The following is a 23,324-nucleotide window of genomic DNA, read 5'->3' as shown; positions in this document are numbered from 1 at the left end:
AGTTGGAGGCCCCGAGCTCTTCAACTAAGACAAACACAAACCCAATATTCCAGTGACCTATTCTATACTCGATATGGTACGTAGTTATCAGAGTTTCTCTCCCCCCCCCCCAGATATTTCCAAAGGATCCACCTACTGAAACGAATCGGTTTTGTACTCACCCAGTTTTTCAAGAAGCTGGCGACAATCTGGAGTTCGGGTTCAAACAGCAAAAAGGCTTTTACATCTGTAAAACAGATATACGATTATAGTAATGGACTAAACTGGATTTTCATGTTTTCATAATAGGGTGAAATACAATTAAACTGTAACATTTTATTTATTAAGTCCTTAATAAATTAAATCATTAAAACAAAGAGAGGTTCAAATTGCGCAAAAGTATATGAGCGACAAATGATTTTTACAATTCAAGAACACCTTCGCCAGTTAACATGGATTGAACAAATTTAAACTTAAATTTAACACATAGGACTAAAAATTTGATTAAAAAAAATAAGAAGTAAAAAGCAAAAAATAAACCTACAGAAATACAGGGAGTAGATAAAAAGAGAAAAAAGAATGAAAGAAAAATGAGGGAGATAGTGATAAACACATAGAGAGACAGTGAGAGAAAAAGGTAAACAGAGATAGAAAGAGAAAGTGACAGAGAGAGAGGGGGTAAATAGTGAGAGAAAGAGAGAGAGAGAGAGAGAGAGAGAGAGAGAGAGAGAGGGAGAGAGAGAAATATGAAGAGAAGAAAGAGAGAGACTGAAGGGGAGAAGTAAGGAGAAAATGATAAAAAAATGAAGAGGGAGAGGGAGATAAGGAATAGATGGAGGTAAAATATACAACCAGAGCAACAGGGACGGGGTGAGAAAGGGGGAAGGAGAGAGATAGAGGGAAAGAGTGATAGATGGAGGGAGAGAGAGCGAGAAGGAGAGAGGGGTGAGAAAGTGGGAAAGAGAGAGATAGAGGGAGGGAGAAAGGAGACGGAGAGAGGGAAGAGAAAGAGAGAGCAAGAGAAACAAAAGCAGATAGGTTGAAAGATGGATAAATCAAGACAGAAAAAAGTGTAAAGAAGGAAAGAGGTAGGGAGAGTAAGATAAAGATAAAAGGGTCAATAAAAAATATAAAAACGGTAAAATGTGGGAAAAGGAACGTGATGGAGAAAGGTAGTGGAAAGGAAAATATATAGAAATGGATAGATGAATTGTTGGCATGAACAGAAATGGGAAGAAACAAAATGACAGAAGAATGATGGAGATAAAGTGAATTAGAAAAACGAGTATAAAAGCGTAGATGGACAAATAGCTAAATACAAAGAGATAAATGGATAGATAGAGAGAGAGAGAGAGATAGATAGATATAGATAGACATAGATAGATAGATAGATATAGATAGATAGATAGATGGATAGATAGATAGATAGATAGATAGATAGATAGATAGATACATAGATAGATAGAAAGAGAGAGAGAGAGAGAGAGAGAGAGAGAGAGAGAGAGTGAGAGAGAGAGTTAGGAAAAGAGGAAGAAGTACAAACAAATTAAAGAATATTAAAAAGTAAAAGTCTTTCTCTCTTTTTCTCAGTTTATCTACTCCCTGTATTTCTGTAGGTTTATTTTTGGCTTTTTCCTTCTTCTTTTTTTAGCAAATTTTTTAATAAGGTAAACCGATTAATTATTGTTCTCCTATTTTACTTCTTTGATTTTGCGTGCGTCTCACTTTTTCATTGATTTATTTATCCTTTTCTTACAATTTCTCTGTCTCTCTCTCTCTCTCTCTCTCTCTCTCTCTCTCTCTCTCTCTCTCTCTCTCTCTCTCTCTTTTGTGTTTGTTTGATCGTGTGTTCTTTGAGAATAATGAAGTAAATGAAAAAGTAGGGCATTCGCAAAAGTAAACATTTAAAAAATACATGTTCAAAGAAACAGTGAGGAAAACAGAGGGAACTAGGGAAAGAATGGTGAAGATGTCAGTAAAAACTGACCCACAGAAAATTAACCAAATAAAGACCGCGAAATCAAATATATGAAGAGAATGATGAGGAAGCCAGTGAGAAATTGAAACACACAACAAAATACACAATTAAAAACAGACACAAAAGGTAATGAAACACATATAAAAACAAGCACATGCACTCTTACAAACATATCGTAGCCTACTGTTTTCGAACAATGTTCGACTTGAATTTATTGTACACGTTGGATGGCGTGAAATAAGGCTCACTCGAAACGACAAGGAAAAATGTCATTGGCGGTAGAAACGCAGCTTACGGTGAAAAGAAGCAGACTAGAAATGATCGACCTACCTGTTCGCCAAGTGTTGGATGGCAATAAAGACGGCGAATCCAACCTTATCGCTCTGAAACAGGGGAGGGGCTTTGCAAGAAAAATAGGCCAGGAGTTTTAAAATGCCGGTGGTGTCGTTGGAGATAACAGGGGGACGACTTGTGGAAGCCGGGGTGAAACGGGTTACGGGGTTGCCAATCAATCATCCCTCGACCGGCTTGTCCATCGCCGACGCTGAATTATTAAACAACCCCTCATCTCCCTTAACATCAACATACGCCCCCGGTACATTCGCAAACGCACAAATCAAAATGAAATATTGAATGAATTACAGATGGATGGAAAAAAAATTAACTAGTTCTTTTTTGTGTTAATCTTCACTATCCATCAGTATGAGTTATAACCAAAAATAATTTATTTTGTATTAGAATTAAAATTTATGTAATTAAAAAATATATATTAATTTTTTTTTTTAAATTTGAAGTTTTATTCTTTGGGGATCGCGTTGCTTGGGTTAAGTCGACCGACTCCTATTTGCCAGTTTAGCGTTTAGGGGTTCCAATCCCAACGAAGCCGAGAGAATTTTAATTGAGCATACGATGAAAAAGTTATGTAATGTGGTTTGACACGCCGATTACGACAATTAAGATAATATCTGTTTTTCTCTACGACATTCAAAAAGACAAATAACTCTTTGGATTACTGTTACAGTATCCTTCTCACCCGGACATCTGTGTTTTGGGACATTCATCACCAGAACACACTTACTTTTTCAACAACACTCTGGCAGGTTTCGATATTTTGTGTTTAATTCCGATATTATGTCTATATATTGTTCCAAAACATTTTTTAAAGAGTGTTCTCCTTATCAAAAGAAAGCCCTGACTATACGATCCTGACCTTCCACCATTGCGCACTGTTTCTCTGTGTTTGTATATATGTTGGAGAAGAGATAACGAGAGAGATAAAGGGGAGAAAGAGAGATAGTAGAAGATAGAGAGAGAAATAAATAAAAAGAGAGAGAGGTAAACTCAGCTAGGGGAGAAAGAGAGATAGGAGCAGATAGAGAGAGAAATAAATAAAAAGAGAGAGAGATAAACTCAGATAGGGGGAAAATAGAAATAGGAAAAGATACAGAGAGAGAAATAAATAAAAAGAGAGAGAGATAAACTCAAATAGGGAAGAAAGAGAAAGAGAGAAAGCGAGATAGATTGAGAGAGAGAGAGAGAGAGAGAATAAGAGAGAGAGAAACAGAGAGAGGGGAGAAGAGAGAGATAAACTATGAGAAAGAGGAAAAGAGATAGAGAGGAAGAAAAAGAAAAATATATATATATGTATAGAGAGAGAGTGAGAGAGGGATAGAGGGAAAGAGAAATAGTTAAAGATAAGGAGAGAGAGAGAGAGAGAGAGAGAGAGAGAGAGAGAGAGAGAGAGAGAGAGAGAGAGAGAGAGAGAGAGAGAGGAACAAACAAAGCACACATATTCTAATAACAAGTGCTAAAACATGATAAAAATGATAATCCATGAAAGTAGTAAATATTTGTATGCCATTATTTATTGATTTCATTGAACTTCAATTGTTTTGTGTGGTGTTTAGTGACCGTTACTTAATGATTATATGGATGTCGTGAGATGCGGAAGATCATTAAGTAACGGAAACTATCGTAAACACCTCATATTTCTACGAGAAGGACGAAGAACATGGGATTCTATGAACAGATTTCAACCACATATCGACACGAAGCACAATGAGAAGAAACTCGCATCAATCAGAGAACTTTTTGTTGAAATGCAGACAACACAACAGAACGCATCCCACGACCTCCAAATAATCTTTAATTGTTTTTCTGACGTATTAAGACGGATAAACTGATAGTCAAAAAATGTCAGCTATTTAATTGCCTTGTTTTTCCATCCCTACAAAACCATCACGCATCTCCTTACCCGAGTAGTTGAAGGAAGGCAAGACTGTGTGAGAGATAAAAGGGCCGGGCCCGAAAACAGAAGGAGCCCAAATACAAACAAAGACTCCATTATTCCGCCGATATATGGAGTAAGTAAGGCCAAGGCCTTTTCGGAGGCTTCGAGCGACCGCAATGGCAATGCCAGGGGGAGAGGACGCAATTTGCATTCTCCATAAAAGGCCGAGGCGTCAATGGAGGGTCCACTTTGAAGCCCGGAGACGCAAAAAGCAAGCTCGAAAATTTAGACAAGGGCGACGTCAAATAAAATATTTTAATTTTTTTTAAAGCAAATTATACATTTTCAATAAGTAAGGTGTTGGTTGAGATGAAAAGTCAGTGTCACGAGCGGGATTCGAACCCACGACCTTAAGCTAAATACGCCACTGCTCTATCACTTCGTTCCACAGCTATCGTGACGTCGATCCACTCGGACAGCAACTTCCCATCTCAACCCACCTTTTGAATTTTCCCTCCGTTTTGCAATTTTAATTACTCGAAAAGAATTTATTTGATCAGTAGGACCACGAAACCTAATGGATTAAATAAGCAAAATGAAGTACACTTCACTAACGCTCTCCACGGCCATTTCATTTGTCGCCGAGGATCAAATAGATTACACGACTATCTCAACTAATACCTTACTTAAAGATTAATTAATTGAAATGAATTTATTTGGTCAATCGGATCACGAAACCTAATGGAACAAATTATACAATTGGTAAAATCATCAAAAGCTTGATAAACCTCATATCCTGACAGATGCAGTCAATAAAAACAAATATGTTTTGTAACATATGCACAGCTTTCAACCTTTATTGAGGTTTTCATCAGGGCTCTACAAGTAATAACAACGTTAATTATTAAAACATAATTATATATATACATAATTACACACAGAATGACAACACAGGCAAAAAGGACTAAATTAGGCAACTGTAGAGATTATTAAGATTATTGATATTGCTTCACGGTCGATTCATCCTTTCTTCGTTTATTATTATTTACAAAAATAATGTTTATACCAAAATTTAAGGAGAAATTAGATAATTAAATATAAGGATAGAAACGAAAACTAATGGATTTAATACACGAACGTGCAAAAATGGCAAGTGGTTCAATTTAATGACATGGGGAAGGTAGGCAAGGTGTACAAAATTTATTCCAGTGGGAGATATCATGCTCTTACAACTTAAAATGAAAATTTACCTAACCGCCATTGAACTAATTAAAGAGCAAACTGGAGAACTGCGGACTGAAAACTTGATCTTATCCCTTAGAGGTTTTCGCTGTAAGAAGGCAAGATGAGAAGTTACTTACAAAATAAAAATGTAATAAAATCTTCCGAAGAATAAGATGATTAAGTAGATCAAATGAGAGGTTAAAAAAACTAAAATAATTATGCTCCTGAATTTTTCCTATGTTAACTCCCAACAAAATCCATAGTTCTCCTGACAACCCTTTGTAATACACTTCTTTGCACCACTTACTTCGCAACGCCATGTAAGTTTTCCATGGTTCATCAAACAAAACAAACCACACCACTTTCCCATAAGTTTACTGCCGGTGATTGGTAATTTGATTGAAAAAACATTTTTATTGAAATATAGTCGAAATTCTGATCTATCAATTTGCGTCGTCACCATTCCAGTGCTTAGCAGGAGTTTGTCGACGTCACCATATTCTCCTGGCTTAGAAGAAATGCTTTTTGGAAGTCTCTCTCTCTCTCACTCTCTCTCTCTCCCCCTCTCACTCTATCTTTCTTTATCTCATCATCCCTTCTGCTCACTGTGTTTCTCTCTTCCTCAGTTTCTGGCAAGGTGTCCCTATCTATCATTTTCTCCTCGCTCTATCTCTCTCTTTCTACCAATTTCTCTCTCTCTCTCTCTCTCTCTCTCTCTCTCTCTCTCTCTCTCTCTCTTTCTCTCTCCATCGAATCCATTATGATATGGTCTTTTTCTTCGTCCTGTCTTTTGTGCACAACAGGCTATTTTCAATGTTTCAATCTTCTGGAAACTATTAACCACTGTAAAAGCATCATCCTTCACCTTCACCATTTTTTAAAGCAATTAAAACCTCCACCATCACATAAATAGCCTTGAAACCTTCTTTTCCTCCTACAGACTTCTGCCTGTGGCCCATTCTTTCCTTTCTGACCGTTTTTATGAAGGCTACGTCCTAAATAAGCACCCATCCACTCACCAATCCATCATTTGTGAAATGATGAAGCAACTGCGCTTCCCTTTTATGCTATTAATATACTGAAATCCCGAAATTAAAATAATATTGGTCCCATTCCCTTTATGCAGATGGCTCTTAAAATTAACTTTCATTCCTACACCCTGACTAGTAAGCTACATTGGGGTAAATTTATGAGGAGTTAAATACAATTAGTTCCTGGACCGTTGAAACTGGTTTAATTTGAACGTACAAAAATCCTTGCCTTTGGATCCAGTTCTCTTCTACATCGACTACTTCGTATTGCTCCTTTAAAAATTTACAGTCAGCCTATTTATTTGTATGCCACTGCCAATACCATTTATTATTCTCGGCCATACCTTGTCCTAAAACCCAATGTCTACCAAATTTCATGACTATGCTATCCCAACCTCTATCAGTTCCCCGATGCCCCCCTAATAATGTCTAAAATATCGTTTTGAATGTTGTGTCTTCGTCTCCCAAGAGACTATCTAAGGACTGCATTCTGAATTTCAATCGAATTTCCTTTCTCGTTATATTTTCCCCCTGCAATTCTATCTTCAAATCTTTATGTCCCGTTTCTTTAATTACCACTTGTTCCTAAAATATGGCAAGAATGGCTTATATATTTGTCACAATACAACTTTCTACATTCTTACATCTTCTACAACTTCTTAAATCTTTGTAAATCTTTATCTATTTAACGTTTTAAGTATTTTACATCCTATTTTTGGTATGTAATCTATCATCAATCTTACTCGACATGGAAAATAGTTGTAGAAAACGTGAATTTCTTTGCAAGAAGAAATAAAGGCCATTACTTTTGTCTGTCGGTAATTTTTTTACCGAGACGAAAGGGCCGTTTGACGAGGATCCAATCTCGTCTTTTATGTTCGGGTTTTTTTCGAAATAATGACTTTTGACCCGGGCACAAAGCGAAACGACCGCCCTTTTGGATCCCCCGCGGGCGAATTCGAACCCAGAGTTTTTAGAACCCAAACGAAGTTTCCGCGAAACTGGGATAATTTGGCATCGCGGACGGCTCGCGGGCAACGTGATTCCGTAAAGTAAAACCTCTTCAAAAAGATACGAGCTTATTTTTTTTTTTTTTTAACAAATTTCAAAAGTCTTAAAGCACTGACATGCTGTCAGAACTTTGTAAATAGGAGACAAGCTTTATGGGGATTTTTCCATTCTAATTAATACAAACTCGGTTCAGTTCACTTCATTGCATCAAAACCGTAAGAGGTAGAGAAATATCTAGGTATAGAAATATCTATCTAGGAAACGAGAACGAGGGAGAGAGGGTGAGGGAAATGGAGAGAGAGAGAGAGAGAGAGAGAGAGAGAGAGAGAGAGAGAGAGAGACATACTGAGAGAGAAGTAGAGAAATATCTGTACAGAACGAGAGCATGGAAAATGGCAAGTAGTTTTGTAATACTAATAAGTGCTATTTGATTTTGATATAATACCATGAAAATAAACAATTTTTAGCATGTTTTTTATAGCTGTATTGTTTCACCTTAATCTATGTTATATTGACCTGAATATCTTATTTTAGATAACCAAATAGTATAGTAAAAAGTTTTAAATTATTAGGAAATGTAAGTATATAGTTTAGCAAAGTGAGAGTACCGAAATTGTTAAACTTTGTTCGAAACCCCGTCATATCCTTCGTCGTCCAAGTATCTAGACAGCCGGTCGGTGTGAACCAATTAAACGGGTTAAAATGTAATGTAACATGGGCTGGAACATCAGCAAAACTGTTAGGCACAATGCGCGCATATGCTGGATCGGCGGGTATCCCTGGAGCCGGAGTTGTGCGAGGCCGCAGGGCCGATTTAATTGATTCTGCAAACAAGTTTAAGAAGATACTCGACAGATGTAATCGTGAGAACGGGCCCAGCAGGTCTGCGCGACGAACAAGATGCCGAACAACCTGAATCACATTGGCTAATAATAAACTGCATTATTCAGTTTAAAATTATTGCAGATGTCCTAATGCATTAGGAACAACCTATTTGTTTATGATTATTTAGAGGTCGTGAGATGCGGTCTGGTGTGACGTAGGTTTCAGAAAAACATTTTCTTTATCGTGCTACGTTTCTATCTTTATTGAGATCATCTTCAGGGCCTGGGATTTATAAACATTGTTTAAATTTTACAAATACATGCTGGATCTGGAAAAAAATTATGGATGTATAAAATGCTAGAAAATTTTAGATTTAAAAAAGAATGAATTTATACAATGTTAGAAAAGTTTAGCTTTAAAAAAATTGAATTTATACAATGCTCGAAAATTTTAGATTTAAAAAAAGAATGAATTTATACAATTCAACAAAATTTTAGATAAAAAAAGAATTTATACAATGCTAGCATTGTATGTTTTTTAATCTAAAATTTTTCTAGCATTGTATAAATTCATTCTTTTTTTAAATCTAAAATTTTCTAGCATTATATAAATTCATTCTTTTCTTAAATCTAAAATTTTCTAGCATTGTATAAATTCAATTTTTTTATCTAAAATTTTCTAGCATTGTATAAATTCATATTTTTTCCCACATCCTACAATTTTAGCAATGTATAAATTTATTTTTATTTTAGTTTATTTTTTTAATCTAAAATTTTCTAGCATTGCATAAATTCAATTTTTTCTTATCTAAAATTTTCTAGAATTGTATAAATTCAATTTTTTCTTATCTAAAATTTTCTAGCATTGTATAAATTCAATCTTTTCTTATCTAAAATTTTCTAGCATTGTATAAATTCAATTTTTTCTTATCTAAAATTTTCTAGCATTGTATAAATTCAATTTTTTCTTATCTAAAATTTTCTAGCATTGTATAAATTCATAATTTTTTCCACATCCTACAAGTATTTATAAAATTCAAACAATGTTTATAAATCCCAGGCCCTGAAGATGATCTCAATTAAGATCGAAACGTTGCCATGACAAAGAAAATGTTTTTGTAAAACCTACGTTACACCAAACCGCATCTCACGATCTCTGAATAATCATTGACTAACGGTCACTAAACACCACACATTATGAACAACCTTTGTGTTTATAATGTTGTTATTATAATATATTTAATTACAACAATATTTTATCGACATGTACGGAAAACAATGAAACAACATGAGAAACGAGGGTTATTAAAAATAAAGACCTTATTTCCATTAGAAGGCAATGCGGGAAAACCTTTTTTTAACAACTTTCCTTAATATCTCACCATTCTACCTTCGAGATCTTATCTTGAAAATCGCATGGGGCAAATAAAGCCGACGAGGGCAATATCGGAACCATTGGGTCCGGTTCAGCGGCGCCCGGTGACAAATACATTCGAGGGATAAACGTCGATTTTTATGCACCATTTTCCGCAATGTTGCTCTGATTTAGGAAGAAAGATGCCAAATGGCCTTATAATCTATGCTGATCCGGCCGATTCCATTCCCCCGACAAAACGAAAACAGTCAAATCATTTTAAAATTCGGTACGGCATCAACATACTTGTGATCGAAATCGAAAAAAAGGATATTTTTTCATTGGATATAAGCCATATTAGATCACAAGTAAAATTAAAATGATTTGGCCATAGCATTTGAACATATTCCTCGTTATTGTATCGTTTTATTCTTTCTATATTTATATTCATAGTCATCGTTTATGACAAAGATTAAGCTGAAACAATACAACTATAAAAATGTCATAAATTTTGTTTGTTTTCATATTGTTAAATCAAAAATTAGTATAATTTCGTCGGGTATAACTCAGAAACGGTCGATCTTGTAAAAATTTTCCTTTCAATAAAAGTGTTATAAAATAAGATCTAGAAACGAACTGTAAAATAAAAATATATAAAGATATCTCATTTAGTGTCATTTCCCATCTAGATGCAAGAGCTATGTTAAATCTGTTACTACCATGCGATTCCTAGCCAAAATTAACTTGGGATTTGTATAAGACCATTTTTTGGTAAAGATAATCGTTTTCGCATTAAATGAGTGGACTATAGAACGTGATAGATAACAAGATGTATAAATCGACATATTCTCTATTTAGCTCCCTCTCTCTCTTTCTGTCTGTCTCTCAGACTTCACTATTTCTCTCTCTCTCTCTCTCTCTCTCTCTCTCTCACTTTCGTTCTTTTTCTATCTAGCTATCTATCTGTTTTGATATATTCCCCTTCTATCTCTCTTCTTCTCTGTCTCTCTTTCTATATCTCTATAATTCTTCTCTCTTCACTCTTCTCTCTCACTCTCTCTCTCTCTCTCTCTCTCTCTCTCTCTCTCTCTCTCTCTCCCTCACCCTCTCCCTCTCCCTCTTATTAAAACAAAATATCTAATTATATAACAAATAATCGAGATCAATAACGTCAAATATAAATGTATTTTAAATCTGATACTTGTAAAAAAATGGATGAAATATTTAAACACATGTAATCTTAATCGGGGGAGGTGGAAATATATTCCCTCTCGCAAGGGTGACTTGCTGAAATCTCTGCCTCTGTCACCCTCTGTCTATCTGCCTGCCTGTCTGTCTATCTGTCTGTGTGTGTGTCTCTTTCTTGTCTCTTTCTCTCTCTCTCACTCTCTCTCCCTCCTCTCCCTCGTTCTCGTTTCTTAGCTATTTTTCTACCTCTTACCGTCTCTGTTACCTCTCTCTGACCGTCTATGTCTCTCTCTCTCTCTCTCTCTCTCTCTCTCTCTCTCTCTCTCTCTCTCTCTCTCCCCTCCCTCAATCTCGTAGCCTAGGTATTTCTCTACCTCTTTCTGTCTCACCCTCTCTCTTACTCTCTCTCTCTCTTTCTCTCTCTCTCTCTCTCTCTCTCTCTCTCTCTCTCTTTATTATTACCTCTTACTTGCTTTCTCAATTATCTTAAGCACACATACTTTTTAAACGCTCTATTCTTTCAAAATATACGAAAAAGTAAAGGCAGAAGTTAAAAGTAGTCAGTAGTAATTAGTTTGAATATAATTTATACGGATTTTCCCATAATCAGGAATTGATTTAATTGAGGTAGAAAACAGAGGGAAAAGTGAAAAAATTGACGTGCTAATGTGATACTTTGAGCTACACTGTTATGCAATAAATTCGCAAATGGAGGGCACACGTCGGTCGCTTCCATCCGATTAAACATTCAATCTTTCGCACCCCCCCCGCTCTGACACGACAATCCTTCCGAATAATACATTCTAGCAATTTGAATACACAAACTGCCAACGGCGGAAGGCAAACACAACTTCCGTATTGTAATTGCGTAAATAAGAGTTAGACGTTTCATCGCGAATCAATCGAATGTTAACAATCCCCGTGCGGATACCACGACTGCCTCGATCAAACATGGGAATTAGGCGGGAAAGCCAGTGGAAATAAATTTATCGCCTTTCGTATTTCGGTTCACGGAGAAAATTAGTAATTTTGACTAGGTAACGTTAAATCGGCATAGGAACGTTCTATTCAAAACTAAAGATTTTTAGGAAAATGTACAAGGATTTTGAAGGAGATACACTATCTACTTGTAAGAAGTTAAGGTTTAAGGTTAAAACGTGTAGGCCTCTTTACGGCCATGCGCACCGCGCCCAATATTGCTCTATTGTACTATCTCCATCATTCTCTAGAGCTCTTCATTGAGCTTAAGGCTTTTTATCGGATCCCGACTCTTTGCTAAAACCGCCTGGGTTGTATTCTTTCCAGCCGACGCTTTTCCTCTCACGTGTATATAATATCAGCCTTCACAGGCTTTCACACCAACAAAGGGCATGTTCCGCTGTTTATTTCTTCCTGGCAATATCAAGAGTCAGCAGCGCTATTATTATCGTTGTAGTACTAGGGTATTTTTTCTTTTACTTTTTGCAAAGGTCATATAAACCCCACTAGGATGCCGGTGTTAAAAAAATCCCATTTGAAAGTATGTCGGTTTAATATAAAATTTTATTATTATTCGATTAATTATACGTTTTATCTCAGGACTTGGTTGAGATGAAAAAGCTAGTGTCACAAGCGGGATTTCGAACCCACGACCTTCGTCTCTATACGCCGCTGCTCTATCCACATGAGCTACCGCGATTTCGATCCATTCGGACAATTCCTTATTTTACCATAAAACCTTTTGATTTTTTCCCTCTCTTTGAACCCACGACCTCCGGATCAGTACCCCGGAATAAAAGTTTAATTGAAATCAAAAAAGCCGGGAAAGGGGAGCAAGAAAAATGGCCCCGAAATGCTTAACGTTAAAAGAAATTTAAATAAAATAAAGGGCAGAGAAAAACATGGAGTACAAGTTCATCATTCACACCGTTCCAGAAAATAAAATAAAAAAATAAATAAATCGAAAAAAGTAAAGTTTATCTGTAGTGTCAGATGATGATAACTGTTATATCAATACTGTTGTATCATTTTATTTATTTAATAGATAACTGGAGGCGTCGCAACGGATTACGCGTCGACACGGCGCTCGTCACTCAAGGTAAAGGTCCCGGGTCTGAATGCAGTTCCGCTGGATTCGAACCCGACACACGACAATGGTTTTGTAAGACACCCCGAGGGTTGATATAACCTCTGCTGTTCCAAACCCTCGTTAAAAAATAAATAAATAAATAAAAATAACCGCAGGGATTTAAATTGTTGTGGACTTTTTAACTTTTCCACTTTAATAGTAATAATATGTAATTTAAAAATTTAAATATAAAAATAATAAACATATGCTTGTTTAATCAGATTAGTGATTAGCCATATGATTAATATATTTTTCATGCTTATCCGTTCGGCATGATTTTTGGATACTTCTGTTTCCATTTGAATGTAGTCCATTGTTGTAATTAAAATGACTCCATAACCACCAAAGCAAAGTTTCTGAGACGTCAAACCCAATACGACATTACTACAGACAACTACACTTCCTGGTACCATATCATAGCAGTGGTGCCGTCGCATTCCGCAGACCAATCCGTTTCCGACTAGGTCCGTTAAATATCGACCGCCAAATTTGTGGATTTCGTAATGGCACTTGGCCCAGGATATCAAAGATAAACGGAACGTTTCGAACATCTCATTGCCGTTTACATGTGGGTACAAGCAGTTGCTTTCTTCATCCAACAATCGCAGGGTCAACGATTTCAAAGAACCCAGATCCTTTTTCACAAGAGGCATCGCATCTATATTTTTAGATAGTGTCAAGTATGCGTAATTTCCCGCGATAACTGTGGCATCGACATTACACATTTTAGAAAGGTGGATTTTGACGACGTTGACCTGTTCCCGACCCATTCTCACTTTCAACATCTTGAGGTGAATGGACGAGTCGTGAAAAAATTTGACGCATTCGCAAGTAGTCAAAACTGAAAGTTTGGTCACGACAGCTCCATTGCACATGTGCCTGTAGTCATAATTGACGGTAACACTGTTTTTCCATTTTTCTTCTTCTGTGATGCACACCGTTGATAAGACTGTTTCAAACCCAAGCAAACACAAGAACACAACAAGTCCATACTCCATAACGTTAAAAAAATATTTTTACATAACGTTTAAAATTTCTTTTGTTTTCATTAACCAGACGTCAAGTTTTGAAAAATAGCCTACGTAAAATATCGTTAAGTATTAAATTTTTGTCAAATCGTTGTATTACATAAGCCAGATTTTCCGAATTTTTCAGATTTTATTTTCCAGTTGCTCCATTCACTAACTCTCTGCCGCTCTCTTCTCTTTCTCCCTCACACCTACTTCATCTCTCTTCTCTCCACCACTGTCTTTTCTCCTTTTTCCTATCCTCCTTTAACTTCCTACTTCTCTTTTCTCGCTGTTTCATACATTGCACTAGCCTGTTATCTCTCTCNATCTATATATATATATATATATATTTATCTATCTATCTATCTATCTATCTATCTACCTATCTATCTGTCTGTCTATCTATCGCTATCTTTCGTTCTCCCTCTCACTCTTTCTATAGGAATTAATTATTCAAAGCTACGTTAAGTCCACAGAAAAATGTTTATTTTTCATTTTATATCAACTTTGCGCACAATGTCAACCAAACTTGGCCGCGAGAATAATTCCTTTTAACTAGATTAACTTTATATTATCCTCTTCTTACACGAACAAAATGTAATTGTTTCTAATAAACCGAATTGAACAACAAAAGGGCTCAATCCGCTTAGGGATTAACGAATCAATAAATATCAAGGAGATGAATGAGTCCCATTGTTTTCCAGGCGCTGGACCATCCGTCTTCGACTTAAGTGGGCCTCCCGTTTTCATTGGTTCTCATCAAAAGGATTAGCCGGGCCCAATCGGTCGTTTGCGGCCAAATTGTTCTCTGGCTAACCTTATCTGAGATTAGCGGTTGCAGCACTCTTAGAGCCGGGATTTAAAACCGCCCCAAGGAAACCCATTCCACCACTTATCAATAACAACACCTTTCATCCATTTGCGGCTACTCTAATATCGGGAAGTGCGCTTTCGACGCAAGTATCTCGAAATCACTTACCAACTACGGAAAGGATCGATTTGAAATCGTTCTTTCTTCTTGAAGAATGGCTAATGCTCGTTACTTATTCTGCAAATTGTTAGTATATGATTCGACAGAGAAGCAGGATATTATTACTCTTCGGGTTTATAGATGACGGTTTATGATAAGCTAGCTTAAAATCGACTTAGAGCTAAGAATTGGACAGTAATATTCGACTATTAGTGTTAAACATCAGGAACTCACACAAAAATCACAAAATAAAGAAAGAAAGAGAGACAGAGTAAAAAAGAGGAAGAGAGATATGTAGATAAATAGATAGATGCAGATGGATATGATATGTAAAGGACAAAGAAGACGTAAGCGAGAGAGAGAAGAGGAGAGAGAAAAAGACAGATGGAGTGAGAGAGAGAGAGAGAGTGAGAGGGAGAGACATAGAGAGTTAGAGAGAGGTAACAGAGACAGACTGAATGAGAAGGAGAAAAACAAGAAAGAAGGTGAGAGGATAGAGAGAGAGAGAGAGAGAGAGAGAGAGAGAGAGAGAGAAGAGGAGAGAGAAAAAGACAGATGGAGTGAGTGAGAGAGAGAGAGTGAGAGGGAGAGACATAGAGGGTTAGAGAGAGGTAACAGAGATAGACTGAATGAGAAGGAGAAAAACAAGAAAGAAGGTGGGGGGATAGAGAGGGAGAGAGAGAGAGAGAGAGAGAGAGAGAGAGAGAGAGAGAGAGAGGGAAGAGTGAGTGTTTTTCTTAGTTTGTCGTTAGTCTTCTGTGTGTTCCCCCTTAGTGATTATTTAGAGAGATTAAAAGATTGAGAGAGTAAAATAAAGAAAAAGAAAGAAAGAAAAAACGAGAGGAGAGAGCGGGAAAAGAAAGACAGGGAGAGCTATAGAACAGGTAAGATTTTTTTTAATAATCGGCCTGATTTCGACTAATTTGCCTACTTATAGGAGAGAAAAGGGAAAAGAGAAACAAAGAAAGAGTTTTAGAGGGGAAAAGAATGAGAGAGATTGAGAGAGAAAGATAGTAAGAAAAAAGATAAGGGTTAAAACAAACAGAAAAGAAAAGTGTGAGTGAAGAAAGAGCGTTGGAGGTAGATAGAGAGATAGATAGATATATAGATAGATAGATAGGGAGAGAGANAAAAAAGATAAGGGTTAAAACAAACAGAAAAGAAAAGTGTGAGTGAAGAAAGAGCGTTGGAGGTAGATAGAGAGATAGATAGATATATAGATAGAGAGATAGGGAGAGAGAGAGAGAGAGAGAGAGAGAGAGAGAGAGAGAGAGAGAGAACGTTATTACAACAAATTTTAATATTTACACATAACACATAATGAGTCTAACAATCGATCGGAGTACAATATTTAAAACGTTTTCTAAACACAAGTGGTCAAAAAAAGGAGTAAAGAAGGAAATCAGAAGATATATTGAAATAAAAACAAGGAGAATCTGGAGTGTTCTGGCGATAACTCACTAATTATCTGAACTGGGAGGGGGTTTCGGTGCCCAGGAAATTGTCCCTCTGGGGTCGTAGAGGGCTGGTGCCCGTGCCAAGGGGGATGAAGTACAAAGTCCGGTCTTCCACAGACCTCGCGACAATAAATAAGGAGGGTGGGAAGAAAAGGGTGGATTAGGGAAGTAGTCTTTCCCAATCCCCTGCCCTTATCGCAGTTTTAGTTTTATTGGCCCTAATTCCGGCCGACTCGACCTACTTGGATCGCCGGTGGCCCTGAATAGTTAGACGCTCCACAAAACACACAAGATTCAAACAGAAACCGCTGGAAACTTGGACGAGTATCAAGAAGGCTAATTTACTTTAATTGGCCTTCGGACTTTCAAATGTTTCTCCTTTCCAGCAGAACAATTCTTTTCTCTTAGAATGAAAAATCGTTCTTATTATTGTTTATAATATGTCATCTTTAAATTTTTTTTACTACTCTTTTAAGAAGGGAAAAAATCCTTAATAATCGCTTAGGAATGTAACCGCGCAGAAATGTAACGACCTGATGGCAAAATGATTGATCGGGAAAAGCTGAGCGCAAATAATACTTGAATGATTAAATGGATAAGTGATTTACTGATTGTGCGAGTCGGTGATTCATTGTGTCAATGCTCGACCCCGATTCAGCAATGGGCGAAATGGGGCCCCAAGTTAATTGAATTGATTGGTGAAGCAGAAGGGCAAAAAATATATTTCCCTTTAAAAGAACTTTCAAATAAACCGTCTGACGTTTAATTGTAAACAACAAATTCTACAAATTTGCATTTCAAACTCCGATAGTCTTGATGTTAATTTATTTCTCTAAATTGTCAATAAGCCCGTCGATTCTCGATGTTGTTGCACACAGATCAGACGTTCCGAATCTGCATAAAATTACAAGGCATGTAATATCATTGAAAACACATTAACTTCCCTGCAAGTTTCCTATTCCGTAAAATATTTATTTTCCTTAATTTAAAAACAATTTACTCAAAATAGTAAAGATTGGTATAAACATGGTTACTTTTTATCGTAAAAAAACCTCTCCGAGCCACTTCCCTCTTGAAATCTAATTCTGAATGAGGAGGGAGAGTGCGCCTGCAGCTAGACTTAATCGCCAAGGGGGAGATAATGACTTTCGCCGGGTCTGTCAAAGTAATCGATTTTGCAGTAGAAACTTCTTTTTTTTTTTGTATCAAGGGAATTGAAAGAGGCGTTTACAAAACGCACGGGGAGTTTTTGGGGAAGTATGCAAGAAATAAAACCCGGGGACGATAAAGTTCACTCACACTATCACTCGCTTACACTTTCAATTTAATAATTCATAACGCAACGAAATTGTTCTTCTTGCAATTCAGTCATGAATGTATTGGACTTTGCCTGACTTACTCGGACTCTAATGATTAATTTCGTTGGCCAATCCTCGTTTTGTTGTTCATATAGACGCGTTTTGCCATTTTGCCATCTTCAGTGTGGATCTTTCTGACCAACATGACGAGGATTGGTAGACTCTCACTGACTTATTGACTACTGCCTTCTTGACGAACCGACAAACCAGTCTTAATGAATCTGGGATTTATTGCTTTTGTGATTAATGGTTACATCCATTGACTGAACTTTCAGTTTTCCGGCTCATTTTTTATAACGTTAAATAACTGACGTATTGACTATCTCCGAAACAATGTTATCATAATCGCTTGTTTGATGGCTCATTCGTTCAAGTTTAACTCATATAAACCCTTATTTACTCAATGACTATTGTCTTATGTATTTCTAACGATCCGAGTGACTCACATTCAATCTCAAAGAATCAATGATTTATTGCCTATTCTTACTTCTATTTACCGAACTTACACGTGACTAAAGCTGGGAACACACCCTATGCGACGCTACCCGATGCTACCCAACGCCTTGTCACGTTTTGGTAGGGTGCGCACATCTATGCGAAGTCAAACGCACGCCACGTACAGTCACGTAGCGTGTATCACAAATCAGTATCACAATCGCAACGCCTCTTTTGTTCTTAATGCATTACTTTGAGCAAAACCTTGCAATAAATTGTTAGTTAAATTTTATGAGCACAACCATGTAATAAATTGTTTGTTAAACTTAATTGTTTTAAATAAAATTATTCCTGTGTTTTGATCAATTTTCATCCTAACCATTATAATTAAACAATTTTTATAAAAACTCATGAATTTTTGATCTCGTTTCATTTGGTTTACGTTAAAATGAAAATAAACTACAAAAAATATGAGTGTCCTGTTCTGATGCTACTCGACAAAACGGTATAATTTTATGAGCAAAACAATGAAATAAATTGTTAGTTAAATTTCATGAGCAAAACCGTGTAATAAATTGTTAGTTAAATTCATTATATCAAAAAAATTGCATTCCCGTGTTTTGATCAATTTTCTACCAAACCATTAAAATTAATTTTTTATAAATAAAAACTCATAAATTTTTGATCTCGGTTAATTTGGTTCATATTAAAATAACTATGTTGTAATAATTATAACGACAATAATAAATGTAGTTTGAAACAACAATTTCATTGTCCGGTTCTTTTGTCTTCGACTGTACTCGATGCTACCCGACGAAAATCTGCACAGTGGGGATCGCGTGGCGTAGAGTAGGGTAGCATTGCGTGGCATAGGGCAGATGTGCACGGGGGTAATACAATTTTATGGACAATTGGACTTTGAATTTGCATCAGGTAGCATCACATAGCGTGGCAAGGAGTAATTGTGTTCCCCGCTTAACTCCCTCTTTAATACAATATATAATTTTTTTACGAGGGTTCGCAACATCAGAGGTCATGTCTACGCTCAAGGTGTGGGTGTCTTTGAAAAAAGGCCCATTTGTGACCGTGTTTGAGGGACCGTGCGGCTGTATTCGAACCCGGTACCTTTACCTTACAGTGATGAGCGCTGTGTCAACGCCTAAACAATTGCCCTTACATTATATAGTTGACTTATTGATTATCAATTATTTGATAAATTGTGCTGTACATTTACTGACGTACAGTCCGAAAACCCATATGGAGCCGGATTTGACTCACCGACTCAGGCTGTTCTTTTTGAAGAACCGCACGACACATTTTCAGCCTCAAAGAATCGGTGATTTATTGACTTTCGTTTACTGTTATTCATCACTCAAGTTTTAAAACACGATATAATTGACTTATTATATATTAACCACTTGACAGATTGTATGATTTATTGGCTCATATGATGGATCATCCCCACCGTTAAATAGTATAACAGTCGCACGAACTCATTACTTTCTAAAAAATGATTTAGTTGACAAACTGACAATTGACTCATTGACAAGGTTTGTTATTTTCTAGCTCGTTTCATGACGGTCCAAGAGGCTGACCATCCGTATGAAACCTTATATCCTTACTGACTCTTCCTAGCGAACTGCGTGAACCTTCAAGTCTCAATGAAGCTTTATTCAAGTTTTCTCTTTGGATAGTGGCCTCCTTTAGTTGTTAACTTTTACGTTCACTGTTTTATTATATTATAAAATGGATACATTGACTGTCCTTTCAAAAACTGTTTTATTTATTCGCTTGTTTGGTATCTCAATCCAGCACTGCCCAATAATATGACAAATTCATCTCTTAAATCACTTAATGATTTGTTGGGTTTCTGTCTGACAGTTCGTGTGTGGCACTCTCCACCACCACCTCCTCCTCCTCCTCACACTCTCACTCTCTTCTTTCTCGCGCATTCACACACACACACACACACACACACACACACACACACACACACACACACAGAGTATCAGTGCGCAATTTTCTGTCGATCCAACTGACTAATCAATTCATCTCATATTTTATCGACTAAGTTGACTCCTTTGATCACTCACTCATTCATACATTGTCGTACGAAAGTGAGATCACCGATATTAATGATTTTTTTTAAATGATTCTAGGTTAAAAAACATTAGAAACGTGTCCGATAGTTCTTTCCAATGGGCTTTAAAGCCGAGAAGAAATGTATGCAAGTTTTTCAAGGTACATATCAGCTAAATTGCTTTTTAGTCATAATAAGAAAATAAGGATGGAAGTATTAAATGAGATTTTATGCTGAACCGGCATTGAGTCGCTTTAATGGGTCCGTCTTCACCCGCTGGTTTGTTGAACTGATAAAACGCGTTTAGGGATTGCACCATCTTCAATGGGGAAATGAACTTGAGATTAAAATTATATAAAAAGTTTTAAAACACCATAAAATTCTATCGTGATTCAACTCAGTAACTAATTCAATTATATTTTTAACACTAAAATAAATAAACGATTAAACTAAAGATTTGTTTAAAATCTAGTTGAATTTTAAAAAAATAAATGGAGGGTCATGGTCAACGCGTTGCACATGGTCAATGACACAGACAAGGAAAAAAAAACGTTACAGATTTAAATTTCACCATCTAAGTGGATAAAAAAAAAACTTTCATATCTTTCAATACCCAATGTTCACCACGTCGTCTAGAAAATGGTAGCGTAGTGAAAAGCCTTTTGAGAAAGAAAAAACTTCAGAATCTTCTCCAGGTCACGTTTTCCCCGTAATCCATGATTATGCAGCGTAGCAATCCCTGATCAGACAGCCACGAGTGGCATCAAATTTACAGGGAGCTGTAATAAATCAGTTGTTCCCAACGGTCCCTCGATACATGAGAAGAATGAGCGAGCGTGCACCTACCAAACGTTCTATCCTGACAGATAAAAATTCAGCCTTTCTTAGATTTTTTTTCTCTGTCATTTACGGAATTGAAAAGAAATTGTCAAACCATTATTAGATTTTTTTAAACATAATATATACAATTAATTAAGTTTTTTAGTTGAGATAAAAACGTCAGCGTCACGAGCGAGATTCGAACCCACGATCTTCGACTAGATACGCCGCTGCTCTACCACTTGAGCTATCGTTACCTCGATCACTCGCACACTAACTTCCCATCTCGACCCAACCTTTCAAATTTTCCCTACTTTTTGCCATTTTTCCTATGTCGTGAAATCTATTTGATTCTCGGCGACAAATGAAATTGCCACGGAGAGCATTGGTGAAGGTATACTTCATTTTTACTTATTAAATTTACTAGTTTTCGTGGTCCGTTTGACCAGTTAATATCTTTCAATTAATTAAGGTTTTTAGTTGAGACAAAAAAAGTCAGCGTCGGACACTAACTTCCCATCTCAACCCCACCTTTTGAATTTTCCCTCCTTTTTGCCATTTTTGTCGCCGAGAATCAAATAGATTACACGACATTTGAAAATTGGCTAAAAGGAGGGAAAATTCAAAAGGTGAGGTTGAGATGGGAGGTTGGTGACCGAGTGGTTGATGTCACAATAGCTCAAGTGGTACAGCAGCGGTGTATCTAGCCGAAGATCGTGGGTTCGAATCCCGCTCGTGACGCTGACTTTTTTATCTCAACTAAAAACCTTAATTAATTGAAAGATATTAATTAAGAAAGTATTAATTAAAGATATTAATTGGTCAAGCGGACCACGAAAACTCGTGAATTTAATAATATATACATTTGTCCAAATAAGTACCACCAATGCTAGACGAATCAAATCAATTCGTAATCCAATGTACCTAGCCTTCTTATTTCAGTTATGCATAGAAAACAAATAAAAGAGAAATATTATTTAGTTTCATCATAATTCGTGATCCGATTGATCAAATAACTTTTTTTCAATTAATTAATCCTTATGTAAGGTATTTGTTGAACTAAAAAAGCCAGGGTCACGAGCTGGATTCGAACCCACGACCTTTGGCTAAATACGCCGCTGCTCTACCACTTGAGCTATCGTGACTTCGTTTATTTAGTTTATTTCAACCCAAAAGCTTGACAATTACCATCTTAAAATAACAGTTTTTTTGACATTATAGAGTTACTATTGCTAGTTTACTGAAAATATCATTTTGAATTAATTATGTTTGTCCATATTGTCTCGAGTGCTGTCAGGTCTATGTTTTAACGGCAAAAGGATGCAAATAAACGAGAGCCGTCGAAAAAATCGATGAACTTAGTAAATTACTTCCGAAATGAGCCTCCGCTGTAGGAGAAAAGAGCATAAAAAGAATATTCAGTTTGCGAGAGAAGAGGGATACAAATTGCATGAAGGGGCACAATGAAGTGGGTCCGCCGTGGGACCGAATGTTCCTGAATAAAAGAATCGTTTTCCAAAACAAAAGGGGACCCAGGATTTCGTGATTCAGATATAGCGATGATTTATTAAAAAGAGGGTAATTAAAGAAGACAAAAAAGACGTCTTAGACCGTCCGAGGGATATATTAAAGGCTGTTTAAAGTCGGGGAACTTTTAGTGGTTCATCACTAAGTTAAAAGTCCTGGATTCGAATCCAGTGGCCCTGAACTCGAACCTGACATAATGGGTCTTTTATCACAAAACACTCTCGTAAAAATTTTTTTTAAAGTTTGGGCTCTTTTATTGGGGGAAAAGGCTAGCTCTTGGTGAATATACTCCAGCTCTATCTACCCGAAGTTAAGGCTATCTATCCAAGTTGGCCGGATCGACGTCTCTAGACCCTGTTGATTTTCCTGACAAAATAGAACTAGCTTGAAAATGGTTTTATATCCTAGACATCATTCACACAGATAAAAAACACTGAATAGTTACTATCTCCTGTTTTCTTATTAAAATTTAGATTGTCCTTTATTTATATTTTTTGATTCTCTGTGTGTCTATCTATTTCAGTCACTCTACCACTCTCACTTATTTGCCCCTACAATCTCTCTTTTTCAATCGTTTGCACTCACTATTTTTTCATGATCACACATTCTCTCTCTATCTCTCTCTCTCCCTCACTCACTCCCTCTCTCTCACTCTCTCTCTCTCACTCTCTCTTTCTCAATCTCTCTCTCTTTCTCTCTTTCGTTCTCTCACCCCTCTCACTCCACTTTGTCTCTTTCTCAC

This window comes from Cimex lectularius, unplaced genomic scaffold (genome assembly GCF_000648675.2).
Source record: "Cimex lectularius strain Harlan isolate CLEC.00 unplaced genomic scaffold, Clec_2.1 scaffold241, whole genome shotgun sequence".
Lineage (NCBI taxonomy): Eukaryota > Metazoa > Arthropoda > Insecta > Hemiptera > Cimicidae > Cimex > Cimex lectularius.
Note: the sequence above shows the minus strand (reverse complement) of the source record.